The sequence below is a fragment of the Benincasa hispida genome, chromosome 5 (assembly GCF_009727055.1).
Source record: "Benincasa hispida cultivar B227 chromosome 5, ASM972705v1, whole genome shotgun sequence".
Classification (NCBI taxonomy): Eukaryota; Viridiplantae; Streptophyta; class Magnoliopsida; order Cucurbitales; family Cucurbitaceae; genus Benincasa; species Benincasa hispida.
This window is the reverse complement of record NC_052353.1, coordinates 42,832,342-42,842,344: the sequence shown is the minus strand read 5'-3', so window position 1 is coordinate 42,842,344 and position 10,003 is coordinate 42,832,342.

Genomic DNA, 10,003 nt, shown 5'->3' with positions numbered 1-10,003 from the left:
GAGCAATTTTTGAAGGGTCAATGCACCATTGATTGGTTATATCCAATGGACATAAAAATATATTTGTAATGCGAAGAGTGCAACTATCAGTCTTTAGTGGAGTGACTGATAGTTAATAAAAGTTGATTAATTTACTCAAATAGTTTCATTAATTAATCGAGTACCATTGGGGCTTCAAACTATAGGTCCATAAGATCACCTCGTTAGCTCAATTGCAATAAAATGAGAAAAGAATTAATTCGAATTAATTTGAATTGTTCAAATTAAAAATGAAATTATTTATATAAAATTGTATGAGATAAAATTTGAGAGAGCAAAAGATAATCTTAATATGAATTTGATTTGTATTAAATATTTGAGAGAATTTGTTTATATATATAAATATATATACACTAAATTGAAATATATATATATAAGTTAAATAAATACTAGTTTTACTTAATTTCATGTATGTTTTTTAGTTACATAAAATAGGTTGTTATTTAAAGTACATATTAATTAAATAAAAATTAGTTTTATTTAATTATATGTATTTTTAAATACATAAATCTTTCTTTTTCTTCAAATAACTTATAAACCTTTTATTTTCATCAATAAATTCTCTCATTATTATTTGGAAGATGAAAAGAAATGTTCTTTCATCTCCCACTTGCACTATTATAAATACTCCAAAATGTAACCCGAACCCTACCTTCCCTACTTAAATATGTTTATTGTTAAGATAAGTAAAATGAGGGGTTTAATATTTGAGTTCATGTGGAATTGTAGGGAAATGGGTAAAGGATAGGGAAATGAAGAAGGAAAATGCTTAAACATTGGAGACTTGGCTCTCGAGTGCTTATAAGTTAGCCTACCAAGAAGAAATTTTGGGTAAGTGTTGGCCGTAAAAATGGTAGCCAAGCATCGAGTAAACACTAGGTAAGCATCGAGTAAACATTAGATGAGCATCAAGTAAAAGCCATGCTTGATCAAAGAAAGGATCGTGCATCGAGTATGCATGATCGAGTAATGGCCACCGTGCATCGAGTAAAGGCCATCGTGCATCAAATAAAGGCCATCGTGCATTAAGTAAATGCCATCACACATCGATTAAAGGCCATCGTGCATTGAGTAAAGGCCATCGTGCATCGAGTAAAGGCTATCGTGCACGATTAAGGGTCATGCGCAAGCGAGGAAGCGCTCGGTTGTGCGCAAGGTGATGGATGAGCGTCAAGCGTACGGCTGTGAGTTGAGCATTGAGGTGTGCGGCTGGTAGGCTATGCGATGCCAAGACTATGCGATAAGGTTGGAAGCTATGCGGTGAGGCTGGTGAGCTATGCGATGCCAAGGATGTTAAGCTAAGCATTGAGATGGCTATGCGCTAATGAAGGCATTTGTGTGAAGCTTACGGCTAAGACACCAAGCAAGGGCTTTTGTCCTTGGCAAGGCCATGGTGAATGCATGGTGAGGTGGCCAATATAAGGGACAGGCGTTGGCCAAGGTTAGAAGTTGATTGTATGAAGAGGGTAAGGCAAGGCTTATGCGATGAAGCCATGCGATGGCTAGGTTTTTTTTTAGGTTAGAAGAGACCTCATGAGCGTAAATAGCAAAACAAGGGAGAGTTAGGATTTGAGCCAAGGCTAGGTGGAGGCTTGAAAAGGCATGCAAAGTTAGGACTTTGCGTTGGCTAAAGGAGAGAAGACCACTTCAAGGCTAAAGTAGCAAGGGAAGGCGTTGGCAGCACGAGAGGAAGGCACATAGGCATGCAAGGAAGCTGGAGGTGTCAAGTTGGGGGGAGTTTTAGGTGCCTATAAATAGGGAAAGTAGGGCCATTAAGCTCTCACAATTCACTCGTGCCATTTGAGTGAGACTAGTGTGAGAGTGCTCAGAAAAGAGTGAGGTGAGAGGCCCTGAGCTACCATGAGAATTGAAGTTCTGAAGAAAGGGGAGTTTGTCTTAGAAGTCAGGTAGCCCAGTTGATCCCATACACCCATCGCCCAGCTCTACCCGTGTGTCATTGGTGACGGAAAATTAGATGTCAATTACTCGACAACTAAAACTCTGGGGATGCAATATGCGATGCATGTCTTAAAATATGCATTGATTATCATGCGTCAAAGGTCATGCGTTGGAATGACTATGCGTTAACAAATGTATGCGATGATCATGCATCCTGTCACAAGTTTTCTTGCGCTCACGCCAAGTATAACGCGAACGCAAGTTTCTCGGGTGATCTAAGGTCGAACTCAAGGACTTGTAGCTAGATGAATGCGGTAATGTGCATGCGGCGGTTGAATAAAAGAATGATGGAGGGGTTTCTATGCTAACATTACTACTCCTAACTAACAGACAATGCAATGAGAATATGAATGAGAGGTAAAGACACGACAACTATTGACAGGAAGTAAGTGGATGGGAAAATAGATAAAACGTGGAGATGTCTTCACTGCAACACTGAGCTTGACGGCAAGGGCAACCTCAGCCAACGCAAGCTATGCGATCATGCTACACACACTAAAAGCCTAAATCTAGGACATATGTAGTGTATACATAAGGGTCGAGATGACCGCATACAGCCACCATATCCTACTTCCTGGACGCAGTCATTGTCCTCTCCGCAGGGTGCATACGTTGTGTAATAGCAATGAAGCTTATTCCTAAGTCTCCATTCTTGCTTATGCAAACATAATATATCCCTCTCGAGCATCGATTCTAACCTAGCTCTTTCGAGTCTTAGGTTCTTTCTTTAGACTCTCTCTCGAGTAGCTCTAAAGGTGTGATGAGCGAATACATAAGACAAGGTAACCACATAAACTTGGCTGACGCAAGATTATTTCTATCTCTAGTGAACAATAGCTTACATTGCTTAATGCGACCAACCACTTACCCTCTCAGGCACTTAGTTGTTGCTGGCTTTACTCATAGACAAGTGTTGCATCCGCCTATAGACAAGCGTTGCGTCTGCCTATAGACAGGCATTGCTATAGCTTCACACTATACAAATAAGTTTTTCTCACATACTCCCGCAACGCACACCTCTCGGTGGTTTGCTACATACTTCATATCTCTAATCCACATGACTAAGTATGCGATACTCTAGCAACTCACTAAGTGATGCAATGAATGTTAAGGATGCTAAGTAAAGAAAGATGGAGATGGAATCGAAGAAAACACAGAAATGCATTGAACACATAATGTATTAATTCCTTAATCAAAAAATGTAATACAATACAATATAAGAAAAGAAGAGAAAATGAAATGACCGGCTAGAAGCAATGACTTGCTTCCAGTGGATGTGCGTCAAGGCTGCTGGTGGTGCCATGGATGGGCGGTGGAGCTGACTCTCCCGAGATCTAGCTCCGATCGAAGGTTTCGGTCGTCACTCGAAATGGATGAGGGAGATGAAGAATTCTCAAGCTTCTTCTCATGCATTAGTCTGGATCACAGGGAACTCTAGATAAGATGAAATTTTGCTCATTGGCTTCTTTATATAGAGCTTGAATCACCAACAGCATTAATGGATTGCTCTGATTCTGACATTCGCGGCGCGCTAGTCCTTTTCTGAATCTCTGCTGCTAACGGCGTGGTAGGTGAGATGTCAACATCATCTTTTGATTTTCTCGAGGTATGCGTTGATGCGTTCATTCCACTAACCTTGTGTTGATCCCTCTATTATGCGTTATCGTGTAGCTGCAATCATGCAGTGACCACATTCGTTTAATACCACAACTTCTACATGATGACCGCAATCGCTTGACGATCACAACCCCTATGCGATGGACGCATGTGGCTAATTACGACAACACCCATGCGTTGATCGAATGCGTTCGCCTTTGCGATGGAGAGTTTCTCCGCATGTGGTAATCTATGTGATAGTCCGGCTTTTGCATTTGCGTCCACTTTCTGCGTTAGCTACAAAAATAGACAATTGAACGCATAATAACGCATAATAATGGGTTAGCCGAGATTCTCAATGTTGAACAACGAAAACTCATTTTCTCATGAATTCCAAACATAATTGCCGCATATTCTGCTTAACAGCCCTCATAATTCTAAATAAAAGGCCTAAGATGACATGTATTTCTACATGTCATCAGTCATCGCCAGGCGCGCGAACATCCCAGTGCATGCTTGCATGCGTCCCACTGGCCAGCCTCGTGTGCAATCGAACAGACGCATGCCCAACACTGCCCCTATGAGATGTCTACTGCCCAGCAATGTCCATCAGCGTGCACGGCCACGCCCACCCTATAGACCAGCACCTATCAACTTGCCAAAATAACCTCTGAAGCCCGTGTCTTGAAAAATTAGGCCTATTTTGGTTATTTTAAAGGTGGTAAGCTGGTTATTTCTATTTTTAAGGTTATTTTGAGATTGAATTGGAATTATTGAAGGAATTATGGACTAACTTGGGATTTCTTTAAAAATAGAGGAATTCAAGAAATCTGGGCTGGGAGCTGTTTAGGAAATTCTTGAGGAATTGATTAGGAGGAACTGTTAGTGGTTATTTTTATTTTTTTTTTGTATGTTGAATTCTATATATGTGTGTGTGTGTGTGTGTGTGTGTGTGTGTAATGTTTGAAAATTTTGGCATGATCGTGAAATGTGTTTGTCTAGATTTTATTGGTCGTTGTGATTGTTGTTATTTTGCTTGTTATGAATTACATTGGAAACTGGGATTGTACCCGGGATGTTATTAGCATACGTCGTGGACACTTGGCTAGGATTGTTAGTATAACTGGTTGGGATTGTCAACGTTTTCGAATATGACTAACGGGATATTGTCGATGTGTGCACAATCGGCATGCTATAAGGGTACTGGAATTGTTTCCACATCATTCATATCAGAGAATTCATGGGAATATCCGAGAAAACACATGATCATGCCAGGGATATCCAGCTAACGGGCTGGGGAGGTTACATTCTATTATGTGATAATTGTTTAATTATGGAATTGTTTTCCCAAAAATGTATTTTGATAATCAAACCTATTTTCCTATAAAAGGCACCACTCACTGGGCTTCTTGAAGCTCATTCTTTTCTTCCATGTTTTTCTTCCTAGGTAGTGAAAGAGAGGAGTTCCAGGGTCCTACTAAAATCAAGGTCTGCCACGTGTTACGGGAAACATAAACTTGTTGGACTGAAATTAAGATATAAACAATGATGCACACAAGATACAAGTTCATGCGATACTACGTCTAGATATGCATTAATTATGAGATTCTTGTAGTATACTACGCGTTGTCACAAGTTTCCTTGCGTTGGAACCAAGTATAATTCCACCGCAAGTTTCTCGGTGTGATCCGAGGTCGAACACAGGGACTATTTAAGGTTATTGTGTTATGTTTGTGATACATGTGACCAGGGGTTTTCAATTTATAAAAGTATTTGTGTACAAGTATCTAAAATTGCGATAAAGTAATGGAAAGCAATAAAATGCGATATAAAATAAAGTGCAATAAAGTAAACCTAAGCTATGATGATACAAGATACAGGTTTCCTGATACAAGATATTGAGGTTGAGGCTGACTGTGATGATTATACAAAGATCGTGTGATGTGGTGGCAAGTCTTATGTGTGAAGCAGAAAAGAAAAGATAACTAATATAAACAGCGTAAGTTCTTTAATTGCGTTAATGATATAAGTGCAGTTCCGCTTTTCCCTTAGCGTACACCTCTCGGTGATCAGCCGCGTTCCCACATTTTTGTGGTGAAACAGAGACGAGCGTAATGAACACAAGGTTGCTTTCATGTCTGGAAGTACTACTCGCTTTAGTTAATGCATTCTTCTAACCTTCCTTCGATAGATCAGAATGGCATCTTCACTTCTACTCTCACAGGTGAAGAGGCCATCTAGCATGCCTTAGCTAAACGCATTTATCTCTTTATCACAGATTAAGTCACTCGTTTAATCCATATTAACTACCAAGGGATTAAGAAGACTATAGTGAAGAAAACGATTAATGGAGGAACGAAAATAGACAGAGAAGGGGATATGAAAATGATCGAGACATTCAATATTTCTATTCAGCGTCTAATACATGATTTGTGAATGAAGAGATTAAGAAGATGAAATACAATGATGAATAGAGTTAGAAACAGATACAAATAGCGCCAACGTCTTGGCACCGATCTGGATGGAGACTTGCTTGTCGGCGTGGATGGATCGTGCGGAAGGATGAACTTCTCTCTCAGGCTTGCTCAACAGGTAGCAGGGATCTGAGTATAGAGCTTCATAGCGGGGATTTGGTAGAATCGTTCTGAGACTCACCTCTCAGCCTTGTCTCTTTTCTTCCTGGATTTCTTTCGATCAGTACTCAGTTCAGCCTCTCTCTCAATAATCTAGCATCAATTAGCCTCATATCAAGTATATCTTTCACTGAATTCTATGGGGGTATTTATAGGTGAAAAGCTTTGACTCTTGGTTGGTGGACCCAACTTTTTGTTATGGAAATTCCGAAGATGGAGGAATAAATATTCCTTTTATTATGCAATTAGACCGTCAAATCTGCACAACCGTTAGTTGTACATGTGTCACAATCCTCCGTGTTTGCGTTGCTCAGCTGCATCGTTCGATTGGGTGCTCGCATGCGGGGTTGTTTTTATTACCGCATGCGGTTGAAAGTCAGCTCTGGATCGACTATCGCATTGCGCCGTCATTGCGTTAATCGTCCTTTCATTGTTGATTGACGAGCGCAATGTGACAAAGATGCGTTGGTCAGTTTGTCTTAAGCCTTGATCGCAAGCGGTGACTTGGTTTCCTGCAAAATAGAGTAGAAATGTCCTTTTCTTCCATCTTGATGATGTTAGTGGGTGTAATTGCGATAATTCATAATTATTGTATTTCTAAGCTAATTTTCATACAATCGACGCATATTTACTCTCTTTTGGCCGCAATATCTGAATAAGGTAGCATAAATAACTTGTATTTCCACAAGTTATCACTACGCCACAACCACACTTCCAAACTTAAGTTGTTGTTGTAAACATACAATTGCCCAATTGCTCTTTCTTCCTTCATCTTCGAGAGTTGCAGGTCTTTGTCGCTGCATGAGTGCTGAAAGGGTGTATGGCACAACGAAGCTTAATTACCCATAACTTTTCCTCTTGTTTTCATCAGCGGAACTAGCTATAGCTAAGAGTCTGGAATTATTATGTTGAGTCTGGAGATTGTATAAACGTTATACAATTTGTAGTAAAATAAGTTAAGCCAACGAGCCGTTGTTTATTTACTTGGCTTTGAGTTTAGAGAGCGAGACAGGTTCAGATGGGCAGTAGGTATCACAGAAGGGTGGTATTTTATGTCCTTACATCTCCTTCCAGGTCTGGGAGACAAGGCTCGGGAGAAGGCGTACAAAATGTGTTGGAGTTGCAGAGTGTTGAAAGTATTGAAGTTCTTGAAGCTTTTGGAAAAGTATTTTTCTCTCAAAACAAAATCATTCCCTCTCCAAATTATTCAAAGAAGCCCACAAACTCTCTATGGCTCTCTACCTCGAGAATACCGAGGTCTCCACATGATGGTGTCTCTTGGTTTTGAACACTTGTTGTTGTATTTTTTATTGTTCATGTTTGAAGTTTTTGGAGAAGAAATCGTAAAGAGACTAGTCTTCAATCTTCAAGGGTATGTTTTCCAAATCTTTTCTTCTTCTTAATTTATATATATATACTTAATTGATCATGTGTATTCTGTTTCCGTCACACATATTCTTTGTGCATTATGTAAAATTAAAATTAGGATACGATCTTTTCTGCAATGGGTACTTGCGTATCCTTTTATTGCTAACTCCACTATGGAGGCAGAATATATAGCAGCTTGTGAAGCTACCAAGGAGGCTGTCTGGCTCAAAAAATTCTTGATTGATCTGGAAGTAGTTCCAGATATGTCAAAGCCCATCACCCTTTATTGTGATAATAGTAGTACTATGGCTAATTCCAAGGAGCCTAGAAACCACAATCATGGAAAGCATATTGAGTGCAAGTATCACCTAATACGAAAGATTATGCATCAAGGGGACATGATCGTCATGCAGATAGCTTTGGCGCATAATGTTGCTGATCCATTTACAAAGGTCTTCACGCCTAAGGTGTTTGAGGGTCACCTTGAGAGTCTGGGTCTATGAGACAAAGGGCAAGTGGTAGATTTTATACTAGGAACACATTGTATGCCTTAGTTTCTTGTTTTTGTGGACTGTTGTAATAGTTTGACTTTTATGATGTACACCCCACTAACTTTAGGACAAGTGGGAAATTGTTTCTGTTGATGTCCTAAATCATATGGTCTTGTAGTTTGTAATTGTATTGTACAAACTTTTTATTTATCTAATAAAATAAGAGTATTTTATTTGACGTTTAGTTGCATTAACCCACAAAACCAATAAACTAAAATCCAAGGTTATCTTCTGTAACTTAAACATGTATGTGGAGACATACAAGTGGATCATGTTTAAATGATAATTCAAACGGTCTGTAATAGATGGATAAGGCTGGGTACTTTATCCTAGTTACACTACCAATACGACCTACTTTATAGTTGTTACAATTGTTATAAAGTGCTACAAATGATCTGATCCCGATCATTCATGTAGAGACATGTGAACGGGGGTATTTTATACAAAGAGTTTGTATAACCGGACCACGAAATGAATAGTCTCTCTAAAATACTGTTGCTAGAGGAGACTTATATTTCACTAGGATGATCAAGATGACTTAACATGAATCCTGAGTGAGTTATAAACTTCTACCTATGAAGGCGGTTTTATGATTTGCATGCGTGAGAGCAACCAATTTCGCCGACTCAATATGCCAACCATTTTAGGGATTTTTCTGATTGAGGAGTTGGGAACGCAACTACACAAGAAGGAACACGCTCTTTTATAGTTAGAGTAAGTAGAGAAATTGCTTCCTAAAGGCTGATTCTGGGACTTGAACAATGTGGTGTCACACCCTCTCTTGGCCCGAGAGGGGTTCGATTATAGTTCGACTATAACTTCCTGTTCATTAGAGGGATCAGTTGTACTTAAGGAGTTAGATTTAACTATAAGGACAAAACGGTAATTTTGGTCTAGTTGTACTGACGAGCAATTTAGTAAGCACCGTCGGGTATAATAAATTGTCTTATGATTGAATCATACTAGGAAAAATAGTCATCTGATACAGATTTGTTATTTCTTTTTTTGTACAACGATCATAACATGCACGCTAGTACGATATTTATTATGCATGAATTTGACACCAGTCTTAGTCGTGCTTACCTCTTAAATTAATAAGGTGTAGTGCCATGAGTGTATAGCACAATGATGATACCGTTTGTTGCTGATTGAACTGTCTCAACACACATGTTGGTTGATGTCACTCTATTATATGAAAGTATATAAAATGGCTAATTGTCAATCAAATGTCTTGACCATCACAACAATAATCAGGTAGTAATGATCAAATATCTTGCATGTGTATGGCATTCAATTAATCTATAAAAAAAATAAATAAATAGACACCCAAAGAGTATGTAATATTTATTTGTATATTCATTTGTTACCTAATTATGCATTAGTCGGTCAAATATTTCTCGATAAACTAGCAACATATTTGTTGACTATTTAAAGGTAGCTAATACACCACTCGATATAAAATTTAACTATTTTATATTATTACATAAAATGATAAAAAAACTAAATATATAAATAAATAATACCTGATACTGAGTGGACAATGATCTGGGGCTTATAATTGGATCTGTGGTGCTATAATGTTAAATCTTTCATAAGCCCATACTTGTAGCAGTATCAGTGGCCCTACTATTTCCAAAGCTTGTGCATTAGTAGGTGACATAGTTCTCTATAAAATCATGCAAGACAGGCACCTCCCCATGAGTACATACTAGCATGCTCTAAATCAGCCAACAGTAGAAGAAACATAAGATGTAGCAGAGTGTTCGAATTTTCAGTGAACAAAAACCCTCTAATAAGTTGCATAATGTATGCTCGTGCTTAATTCTGTACACTAATATCGTTGGTATCGAAAGACAA